Raw genomic sequence first — 12,700 nt, forward strand, 5'->3', positions numbered from 1 at the left:
AACAACACTGTGCAACTTCCAGGCGGTAAAAGTCAAGTAAGCAATACATTTCCCTAGTTGTCAGTCCACTGTACTAGATTGGTTTGCAATCAGAGAATGTATTGATATTTATTCATATTTTACTATTCAGAGAATTTCATAGCAGCATGGGAGTTACATTATCATCGTGTAAAGATAAAGATTCCCCTTGACATTTAGTCCAGTCGTGTCTGACTCTAGGGGGTGGTGCTCATCTCCGTTTCCAAGCCGTAGAGCCAGCATTTGTCTGTAGACAGTTTCCGTGGTCACGTGGTCAGCACAACTAGACACGGAATGCAGTTACCTTCCCACCGAGGTGGTACCTATTTATCTACTCACATGTTTGCATGCTTTCGAACGGCAAGGTTGGCAGGAGCTGGGACAAGCGACAGGAGCTCACTCCATCACATGGATTCGATCTTATGACTGCTGGTCTTCTGACCTTGCAGCACAGAGGCTTCCGCGGTTTAACCTGCAGTGCCACCACGTCCCTTTTCATCTTGAGTACTCTATCCCTAAAGACAAATATCTGAAAATGAAAAAATATTCGACAAGACCACGTCCCATGATCTTTGCTTACCTTTTTTCTTTCTTTTTCTTTTTTTTGCCTGTTTTAACATAGACCGAAAAATTTAGGGTTGCAGTTCTCTGGGCAATATAAAACAAAGTACTGCTCTTTTCATTGCTTTTCCAGTAGGGATGTGTCAACTGAATTTACATGTTCACTTTCATTTCAGATTGACTTTGATTGTTTGATTTTGTTGGAGTTTTATTTACAACCTCACATGCTGGCTGTAGCTTGAGTGATTGGGAGGGACCTTTCTGGGCTGGAGTGATTGAATCTCTACCCAGCACTAACCATTCCTTCCTTCCAGTTTTTGAAATTCAAAGAGAGCCATGCCTCCCTGCTGAGTGTTCTGTCCCTCTCTTTCATCAGCTGGCGGCCATTGTTTGTTGCTGTTGATCTGTTCAGTAGATTACTAATATGCAAGCAGTTAAGAAAGCAGTATATACAAATTTGTACTTTCAAGTAATAGTAAGTAAAGAATTTTTAAAATTCTTTCTCCTAATAATGTCTTCGAATGAATTACTGAGACTCTGGGGAAATTGTAACTAGTCCCTTCTGTTGGATCTCTGTACTTTTACTGTGTAGCAAAAAGAGAATTTTACCAGAAATGTAAAACTACAGCAGGTTATGGGCCCAAAGACCACAGGAACAGACAATATATAACTAACAAGTATTTTTCAAGCTTTGTTGTTTTCCCAAAGTATTCATGATTTCCCCCCTTCTCTCCACCCCTCTGTATTTTTAACAACAACAACAAAAAAACCACACCACTTCATAACTAGCTGAGTTGTTGTTTCTTTCCAAAGTTCCACACTGCACCGAAACCATTTGAACATTCCTGCTCTGTGGAAAGAGAAGTAACAAAAAAACATTGATCAACTCTGTGATATATTACTTTAACATTTTTTTCTAAAACCATTGAGAATGAGTACCCTGGTAAAATCACTCACTCTGATTAGAAGATGATGCTAAGTTGCACAGCTGTGCCCCTTTTCTCCCTCACTTCCCTGTGCCTTCTTTATTTGGAGAATTAGATAGAAAAATATATCTATTTTGGAATAAATAACATCGGTGTCTCTGTATTCCTGCTGAGCTGAATTTACCAAAAGTATCCAGGAGTATTCATAATTGGATTCTGTGGTTTTGGGGGTTTTTTTGTATGTGTGTTTTTGGCAGAGCCTGGCTGCACAATGCAAACATCTCTTGAATCTTAGGAATGGCCTCAGTTCAGTTCTACTCCTGGGAATGTGAATCTCAGCTACAGCAAAATAAACACACATTCTGAATCAGAGTAATGTCTTATGTATCTTGAGTTGTTTATTTTTAAGGGGGGGGGACTATGACCCAGTAGGGCCAAGCTGTTTTTTTTTCTAGAGGGAGGAATGAACAAATAAGTCTAATGGTAAACCAAATTCTTGTTCCCACCTTCTTTGATAACATTATTTATTTGATAGGTTACTGAGTCTTTACTCTCTTTCTGAAACTGAGGTGTCAAAAATGAGGTGTCAAAAATGAGAATTTAGTGATCAGGGCTTGTGAAACTCTCATTCTTTTTTTCTGTCTCATTACATTAGAAGAAAAGAAGGTCTCACTCCATCCTCACAAATGTTTTTCAAGCTTACTTGTTAGCTTCAACATTCCTTCCCTTGCATTTAAGTTCTGCCATATCTGATATTCATTTTCAATTGAATATGTGTGTGCCAAGAAGAAAAACACAGATGCATTTAAAGCTTCAAATAATACATTATTATCATTTTAACTACCATTACTATTATCGTTAGGAAAGGATGTCTCAAGCTAAGTGTTTGATTTATTTGTAAGAGTTTCAGGGGGAAAATCATTAGACTCCACAGCACTAGCTGTATGTATTGAAACGTACAGTAGCAGTATCACTGTACTGGGTTTGATTACTATTAGAAATGTACAGTAAATTAAAATTCAAGACCCATTTTATGTGCAGAATGCAACACTGTACTGGTGTACTGCTCCTGCTACAGCATCCATTGTTATCTATATGCCAATCCTAGACCAGAGTATTGAATGGTACATTTTAAACATAACTTGTTGCATTATTATACTTTATTACATGATTATATTGTTGCATTATTACTCCTAATTACACCTTTACAGCCAGGTTTCATTATTGTTGCTTAGACTGTGCAAGTAATTCATGGCGCCATGCATTGTCAATGTGTTGCATTGTTGTTATGAGAAATGAGCACAGACTTGTGATTTGACAGTTCATCCTGGTCCCTCTGGCAGGCACCCACTCAGGAGTAGCATTCCAAGGAGGTGGGGCAGGGAAGCCAGGCTGTTGCTTCTGAGTGGGTGCCCGTTGGAGCAGGTGGGGTGCCAAACTACTGAACACTTACTGTGGTGGTAAACAAATCAGAAAGAACCGCCGAACTGCCAGTTTGTGTCCATCTCTAGTTGTTTCTAACAAGCCAGAAAAATACAAGCACAAACTCTGCAGTTCTCTAGAGAGTGTGTACCTGACACCAGGAAGCTCCCTAAGAACTATAAGGAAACAACAACTACTACTACAAAGGTATCCTGCTTATGTGAAACCCTAAGTGTAGTTCATCTCATGAGGTTTGGAATTTCAGGCTTAATTCACTTTTCCTATTACAATTCCTGCATAGAGCAGTAGGCGTTAGGTATCCGCGTGACTTCAAAAGGAAACACGTGGGACCCAGTAGCTAGGTATCTCATTGTGTTGTGGAATCTGAAAAGCAGATTTTTTCCCTCCCCAGTTATAAATTCCATCACGCAGTATAAGTGCCAGAAGTTGGTGGAAAAGTAATTTTCTTATGAACAACATGCCCGCAGCTTGTGCTTTTAATGAACAAGGATTCAGCACTCTGTATGTGTAGAGGTGTCTATTACACAGAAGCACTTAGTAAATGGCAGTGTGTAGCCAGAAGAAATATTGGGTGAAGATTGCTTTTATATATAGATAGATATATATACCTATCTCTGAGTAAATTTTAATCATATTTGAATTTCTCTGTGTCTCCTCTTGGTGCTCTTCCTGAAATAGGCAAAGCACATTTACATGCCAGGACAAAGCAGGCAGTAAGCTTCTGCATAGGCTTGTCCAGAAGGTCATGAATGTGCCTTCTAAGAGTAGACGCTATGGTGTGTGTCTTTATTTTATGCTTTCCACTCCAATGCCTGGGACTTTGCAGTATTTTAAAACTCACCATAACCTTTTCCTGTGAAATAATCTCTGAATAGCTCCAACTCCTTCTCTTGGCCTTTGGCTGAAGTAGACTTCCTCCATTTAGTTTTGTCAATATGCACTTTCCCAGCTCTCCAGGGAGCAGATGAGTGGAATTGTTTCGGAAGAATTTCTGTTATGTGACAGTGAGTGGGATTTGGAAGATGGGCAAGATGGTGTGGAGGAGGAAAAAAGCTAGCTGGCAATTTAGAAGGGAAGACAATTGAAAGAGCATTTGAAAGATTTACTGCACTGAAATGCATAGAGGCTATGAATTTGTACAGGCTGCCTTTAAAATGGATTTTATTCTGTTTACCTAGGAAGCTTAACTATTCAGTCACCCCGTCCATATGTGTGCCTAACCAGGAATAAATGAATAAATGAACGAACTGATCATTATGCCACGGTGAAGAATTTTTTTCAAAGCTGAACAGTATTGTTTTATATACATTGGCACTGAATAAGTTGCAAAGGGAAAGACCATAGATAGCTTCCCAGTGCCATTTTGAACTCCCGTTGTTCAGGCTCTCCACTTTGCACCTATCCTCCTCAATGTAAGCAAGGGCAGTGTAATGTTTGTGTCCTTGTAGGAACAGAGACAGCTGTCTAATACCAAATCAGATAACTTCTCTATATAACTGACACTGAAAAAGGCAGCAGTTGTCTAGAGTTTCAGACAAGAGTTTCTTCCAGCTGTACTTGGAGATATCAGGTAATGAATCCGGGAGACTGAGACCTTTTGAATACACAGTACATGAACTCTTCATAAACTATGGTCTTTCCCCTTGCAACTTATTCAGTATATATTTACTGTATATATAACAATTATTAATATGAGCTCTCTATATACTTCATATCTTGCCCCCACCTCCAGAACTGCATTGGCAGTGGTGGGATCAGGCAACAGAGGTGCCATAGAGGGGATTAGTCCATCTAATATATCTCCACACTTCCACACTGTAAGATAAATATCTCAATTAAAAAGCTCTGGCTTTTCAGGAGAGAAGATGCCAACTACCCAGTGTCCTGGTGAAACTGGAAGCAGCTATGATGTCATGTGCCTACCCTTGTGTTCTTTGTAGTTGTTCAAGAGGACCAAAGTATACTGGTACATTTATTATCCAGTGCAAAACCTCAGGAAGACAGCAATGGCTGCATGAGAAAAGAAAAGGGATGGCTTGGCTGGCTGCCAATGGACTAAAATGCGCAGCTAATCTCTTTTCATGGATGTGATTTCCTTGACAAAGAGCGGCAATTGCCACAGACCAGAAAGGTAGACAAAAGGAGTCCAATATGGGAGCTTGAGAAAAAGCGGGTATGATTGCATTATCAGAGTCAGCAAATTAGATTTCCACATATGGTGAAACCATCCCTTCTGATGCTTCTGACAGTTTCCTGACTTCTTTTTTTCTGAACCCCTTGTTCTCCTTTGACCTGATTCACCTTGCCAAGGAAGATGCATCTATATTAATGTCACAAAAGCTGAAGAGGGACATCTAATCTATTAAGCTGTGCTTTAAAGAAGATAGTAGCATTTATTTGTATATTTAAAACCACTCTAGTTTGTATTTCTGTAAAACCTGTACCACCGTCATTAAATCATTAAAATCAAATACGGTAAACATGTTATCAGAGAGAGGGAGATAAAATTCAACAATCATTAATATGAGCTCTACATCTTTCCCACAGAGCCAATGAGGGTACAAATGTCAACAATTACTGACAAAACAGCCAGGCTGGCAATCTGCAATTTACCAGATTGAACCATTCAACCCCAGTTCCTATAATCTCCACTGAATGGTGAAAGCTGTAGTCCCACCTGTCTGAAGGTTGCTAGGTTGGGGGATGTTGGTGTGACGGAATGCCCACGTCACTCCTGTCAATCATAGCTGAAGCTCAAGGGCAGGAGCCTATGAGAGGACAGGCGGGGCGGAGTCAGGGAGGCAGTTATAGTTAGAGGGAGAGAGAAGGTGAAAGGGAGAATGAGCGTGTGGAGGAGAGAAATTGCATAGTCAAGATAGAGAACTTGAGGGAACTGATATTATTAATAAATTGGTTAAATTGAATAAATCAATAAAACAAATGTAGAATTGAACATGGAATCAAAGATAAACAGTTGTTTTAATGAGAAATTCTATACAATGATTAAAAAGAACATCTGTGATTCAAATTCAGTCTAAAATAAACAAGTTATGTTGGCAGCCAGTGTCTGATTCAAATATTGGACAAGTGTGGATAAGGGATATCCACTGGTGGCAGCGAATGAAAGAGAAAATGTCACCAGAGTGAACCTTGGTTTGAGGGAAACAGGGAACACTGGGTAGAATGTCACAGTTGGCTTATATATGAATAATATAAGAGGACATCCTACAAAAGAGACTTTCACAATTGAAAAAAATATTTGCGAAGGCTTTCATGGCTGGGATCTAATGGTTGTTGTGGGTTTTTTGGGCTCTTTGTCCATGTTCTGAAGGTTGTTCTTCCTAACGTTTCACCAGTCTCTGTGGCCAGCATCTTCAGAGGACAGCCAGCATCTCCAGAGCACAGAGTGCTGTCCTCTGAATCTATCTATCTATCTATCTATCTATCTATCTATCTATCTATCTATCTATCTATCTATCTATCTATCTATCTATCTATCTATCTATCTATCTGTCTGTCTGTCTGTCTGTCTGTCTGTCTGTCCGTCCGTCCGTCCGTCCGTCCGTCCGTCCGTCCGTCCGTCCGTCCGTCCGTCCGTCCGTCCGTCCGTCTCTGTCTGTCTGTCTGTCTGTCTGTCTGTCTGTCTGTCTGTCTATCTATCTATCTATCTATCTATCTATCTATCTATCTATCTATCTATCTATCTATCTGATTTGTTTTAATTTGTATCCCACCCATCTGGTCTATACGACCACTCTGAAGATGCCGACCACAGAGACTGGTGAAACGTTAGGAAGAACAACCTTCAGAACATGGCCAAAGCGCCTGAAAAACCCATAACAATGAAAAAAATATTTTCTATTAAGGTGGAATGACTTCAAAGGAGGAGGAAAGCAGGTCTAATTTTTAAAATAGAGTTGATGCAATTGCACAGATAGCCTTTCTTTGGTCCCTACCAAAAGCATTTCAGATTTTGGTAGGACACATAAGAGACCCTCTCTTTATAGAGTTCTGGCTGAAATTTATCTTGATCCAAAAGTGTCTCTGGATCTATGGCAATCAATAGGGAACATCAGGTTCCAATGACAAGATGATCACATTATGTATACAAAGTACTTTGTATGTATTCAGTTAGCACTGGGAACCCAGCCGGAGAGAACAGAGAGTCAATGAAGCTGGAGTCTCTGACTCCAAAGGGGGGAGGGTTTAGCTTAATAGGAGGGTGTTTCTTTTTTGTGTTAATATTTTAGTTGTATGTTTGGTAGTATATTAAATCAATCAATCAATAAAAAGACTGGGACAAGTGTGATTCCCTCCCTCCCTGTGTGGTCAGACTGCAATTCCCTTGATCTTTTACAACTAGCAGTGCTGGTTAGTGAATTGTATTTAAATAACATCTGGAGGGCTACACATTCCCCACTCCTGCCTTACTGAACATAAGGCTATTGGATCAATGTAGGTTCATTTACCATTTGTTTCCAAGGTAAAGGTAAAGGTAAAGTTTCCCCTTGACAATTTTTGTCCAGTCGTGTTCGACTCTAGGGGGCGGTGTTCATCCCCGTTTCCAAGCCATAGAGCCAGCGTTTTGTCCAAAGACAATCTTCTGTGGTCACATGGCCACTGCGACTTAGATACGGAATGCTGTTACCTTCCCACCGAGGTGGTCCCTATTTATCTACTTGCATTTGCATGCTTTCGAACCGCTAGGTTGGCGGGAGCTGGGACAAGCGACAGGAGCTCACTCCGTTGCGTGGATTCGATCTTATGACTGCTGGTCTTCTGACCCTGCAGCACAGGCTTCTGCGGTTTAGCCCTCAGCGCCAACAGATTGGACAGCAAATGATCTCTGAAAACTTTTAAACAGGATTAATGACCATTTCATGTTGTCTGACCTTAGGATTTTATAAATGATCATAACTAAACTCAGTCAATTCAAACTCCATGGCTGTGGAGTCAAGAGACTGATTCCCTACTGTGCTCCCAGTAGAAGACCTAACCAGTGACCCCTTTGGCAAGCTGTGTGATCCCAGCACTGCCAAAAGGAAGGATCTGTAAAGCATCTCTGCATACTTTATCATTAGGAAACCCCAGGAAGGGTTTCCATAAGTCAGAAATGACTTGATGGACCATAATAATTAGTTATTGTATTCCTTAAAGTTGACCAGTAGTTAAAAAAAATCTATGCTAGTTGGTGTCATGTCATCTCCATATTCTCTAGTACCGAATTCCACAAAATAATTCAATACTGGTTTAGCCATTAACTCATACCATTGCATAGATCCTTATAGCTCACCCACTTGCTTGATAAAGAAATAAAAGCTAAAGCTAGAATGTCCTGTTGATAGAAAAATAATACAAAACCTTGCATTCTTCTTCTGTGGGTGTCAGTATACTCTACCTGCTACTAATTTATCTATGAAGTATTTCCACAGCTAGTGACAAAGAGTTACTTAGAGTTTTAGTCCAAGAACATTTGGAAACCCAAGGTTGGGAACCACTGTTTTAGAGCAGTGGTTCTTAACCTTTGTTACTCGGATGTTTTTGAACTGCAACTCCCAGAAACCCCAGCCAGCACAGTTGGTGGTGAAGGCTTCTGGGAGTTGCAGTCCAAAACTCCTGTGTAACCCAAGGTTAAGAACCAGTGTTTTAGAGCATTTAGGTCTTGCTTGGATTGAGTTAAAGATAGGAGATTTGAACTACAACTCCTAGAATTAGGGGATTTTGTGTGTGTTTAGCAAAGCAAAGCAAAAGCAAAGCGTGCTGCTTATATACCGTCCCATAGCGCTTCAAGCACTCTCTGGGCGGTTTACAAATTAATTATGCAGGCTACACATTGTCCCCCCAGCGAGCTGGGTACTCATTTTACCGACCTCGGAAGGATAGAAGGCTGAGTCATCCTTGAGCCGGCTACCTGGGATTTGAACCCCAGGTCGTGAGCACAGTTTTGGCTGCAGTACAGCGTTTTAACCACTGCACCACGAGTACACAGAAATAGGATTTCCCAGTCTCTAGATTAAACTGTATCTCAACTAACTCAATACAAATAAAAAATGAAATGCACAATTAAATTGAATTTCTATTAGATACTGTTGAAGCAGAAGTGAAAGAAGTTTCATTAAATGTTGGACACTCTTATTTTTGGACTATGATTTGCAAAGCATTTCATCAGGACCAATGTTATTGAAGTATTCTAGACCTCAGTGGATAATAGAGCAAGGACGCTGCAGTCTGTGTATATGGAAGGTGTTGTGTTATGCTGGCTGAGAATTGAGTTGGCATTTTAATTCCTTCTCCTAAAATGGCCTAGGTCTTGCTTTCCTTCACAGTAAATGGGTTCAACAACACTATTTGCTGTGGTCTCAGGAGAAATCAGCCCGACTGTTATCAACAAATTTTAATACCTGTCAGATCCAGTTCATAAACCTCTCTCAGCAGATTGAACAGCAACAGTGCAGCACTTAAAAGAAGTAAATAAAGGTAGAACTAATATATGGGTAAAAATAAAATAAAAATAATAACACCCAGCCACCAAGTGTCTTTGATGTGCAAAATGTGAATCTAAATGACACACTGCCAGCTACAGATGCCCTAATTTGATTTCATGCTGCAGAACAAACTAGTCTACTGCATTAAAAGGCACATTAACACCCATCTGTCAGAGACTATCCTCTTTATTCTCAAAAGTTGTGTAACTCACTCCATCACTGCATTTGCTGCCCATGAAATGGGACAGATGAGATTGAGAGCTTTTCCACCTGTATGTCAAGAATCTGGAGAAACTAACACATCCCCCCCCTTTTTTTTTGGTCGATCTTTTTTGTCTCATGTCTTGTTTCTTCCCCATACTTTGGCTCAAAGTCTACTGTTTTATGCATTCCTGTGATTAATTCCTCCACTGTTGTTTTAAAAGAGCAGGAAAGGAAACTGTCTGGAGAGTGGATACTTTAACCCTCCACACTATAGTCTAATTACAGCTCAGAATCACCCTTTCTAAGGTGGTTTTTCACCTGCAGTGATAAAGGCACAGAGATTATAAACAGGGAAAGCAGCTTGGCATGGATGGTTTTGATCACTAGACTGCATTTGATGTTGAAAATCAAAGAAGGCTGGGCCTAATTAGCAAATAGAGGGTCAACCAACAGGGATCTCCAACTAGGACTACAAAAGAGTCCTGAATTCCTGGACAGCAGTTATTATCCAGAACTGAGAGTACTGACCTAGACAGACCAATGGTCTGCCTCTATATAGGACAGCCTCCTTTTCTCCTGTGAACTAGGACAAACAGCAGAGACAGGGTTAAACAGTCTTTCTACACATGTCCCTCTTCTGCTTAGATTTATGGGTCTAAATTCAACAGCATGTCAATTACTATCCACTAGTATCCCCCTGTACTTTTTGGTCCACTGAACAACCTTAAATCCTGCTACTAGTGTTTTCCCAGGCCCTTCAGAGTAAGATTTAAAAAGGGCATAGGGAGTTGCAGGGGAGAATGGCCCTCTCCTGGTTCCACTGATGGAATCAGTTCTGTCTGCAAACATTTGTATTGGATCTTGGCCATAATTTCCCATTGAATATAAAAAATAAAGCTATAAAAAGTGTAATGTCAAACATTTAGTTTGAACATGACTTTCTTTGGAAATAATATTGTAAGATTATTGATAACTAGAGATGGGTGCAAATCACTGGCTTCCCTGCCCTACTTCCTATGGGCACTGACTCTGAGTGGGCACCGGCTGGGGGAGTTGGGGCACTGAACCACAGAATACCTTTGGCCCTTGGCTGAACCAGCAGAAACCTCCAGACCAGCAGTTTATGCCCTTTTCTATTGCCAACAGAGTGAAGATTTTGAGACTCTCAGTTCTAGTCATAAACAAAATCCCTGGCCACAAAGCAGACCTAAATGTGATATTCAAAACCTGTTGAGACACAGTAAAATAAATCAAAGGAGAAAAAACACACCACACATTGATATATGCTGTTAAACTGGAACTAACTTATAGTGACCCTAATCGGGCTTTAAAGGTAAGCAAGATATTTCAGGTGTAGTTTTACAAATTCCACACAGAGACACACACATACTGTACTAGTGGGTTCCGTGACCAAATGGGGACTCAAACCCAGGTTTTCTGAGTCCTAAGACATCACTCTGTCTACTATATTACACTGGGTATGTTCAATATCATGTAGTTGAATATTATAATAAGGGCTATCAGATGAAGAATTATGGGTCTTTATGGCTGGCCACTATCTCCCCCCCCCAGTACCCCGGCATTAAGTACAGAGGTTTTCTGTGGCGTCCCTGATGAAAAGCAGTTGGCAGACAAGTGGAAAGGACTTTGGACATTCAGGTGGGGTCAGAAGACATTGGTCGGATTAAGATCTAGAACAGTGAAATGAGGGATGAATGGAAAGAAGTGGAAAGACTGGAGGGGCAAATAGAGGAAGGATGAAAAGAGGAAGTGGGAAAGAATGAAAAGCTGTTCTAATCCACTACAGTTCTAGTTATACTACAGTTCTAGTTACAGACTAACATGGCATACTTGCCTTTGAGAATACATTTAGCATGGCATACTTTATTCCTGGCAGTGGAAGACAGGAGGGCCTTGCGTGCTCTGGTCCATGGGGTCATGAAGAGTCAGACATGACTAAATGACTAAACAACAACAACTTCATTTCTGGATAGAAGTTTAATGTACATTCTCCTACCTGGAATGTAGTCCAAAAAGTTCCTTTTTTGGACTACAACTCCCCAAATCATGCATCCAGCATGGCTGCTGCCTATGTTGGTTGGGGAATTTTGGAGTTCCGGTTCCCCAAAATAACTTTTTGAAGTCAGAGGACATGGAACTCTTGCATTGCCCTAGGTTGCTTTGAACTACAGTACAGGAGGCCTACTAAAGGCCATACATATTGTAAGGCAGGATGTACCAGGACACAGAATTATGTAACTACCTCAGCCATAGGATGTTGGCAGTGGGAAGCTGCCAAAACTGTGTATGCCAGCTGTTTCATTCTGTACCTCTTAAGCTAGCTTGTTGCTCTCCAGTGCCAGAGAGTATCCTGCTCCACTTCCAGTGTTGAAGCATAGATTAACATCCAGTCCAGTTAGCTTCTGTTCATGATGTGGAGGGAGATAAGTACTGTGTTGTCCTTAACTTAAGGCATTAAAATATTTTAAGCTGCCCCTTTCAGCTTCTTTCTTAGAACAGAAAGTCCACTCAGCACTCTTGGGGGGGGGGAACTGTTACTGAACTGACCAGGTTTGAAAAACACCCCTGCAATGTGCACCCCACCAACTGTTTTTAACTGGAAAACCTGTCAAGGATGAGTATAGGCTAAAGTGCCTCCAAGGGCTAAAGATGATCCAAGGGACCAGAGGAAATATAGTTATATAGCTCAAAATGAGAAGTATATAAGACAAGAATACCCCAGCCATAGAATCATCTCAATTTTAATCAACTTCTTTTGTATTCTCGAAGGCTTTCATGGTCGGGATCTGATGGTTGTTGTGGGTTTTTCAGGCTTTTTGGCCATGTTTTGAAGGTTGTTCTTCCTAATGTTTCCCCTGTCTCTGTGGCTGGCATCTTCAGAGGACAGGAGTCAGACCAGAGCACAGAGTTCTGACTCCTGTCCTCTGAAAATGCTGGCCACAGAGACTGGCGAAACATTAGGAAGAAGCTACTGGAAAAACCCACAACAATCACCTTCTTTTGTTTCTGTGCTAAAAGGATTGTCTGGAGGTCTGGGAAAGC

This window comes from Pogona vitticeps, chromosome 4, assembly GCF_051106095.1.
Source record: "Pogona vitticeps strain Pit_001003342236 chromosome 4, PviZW2.1, whole genome shotgun sequence".
Classification (NCBI taxonomy): Eukaryota; Metazoa; Chordata; class Lepidosauria; order Squamata; family Agamidae; genus Pogona; species Pogona vitticeps.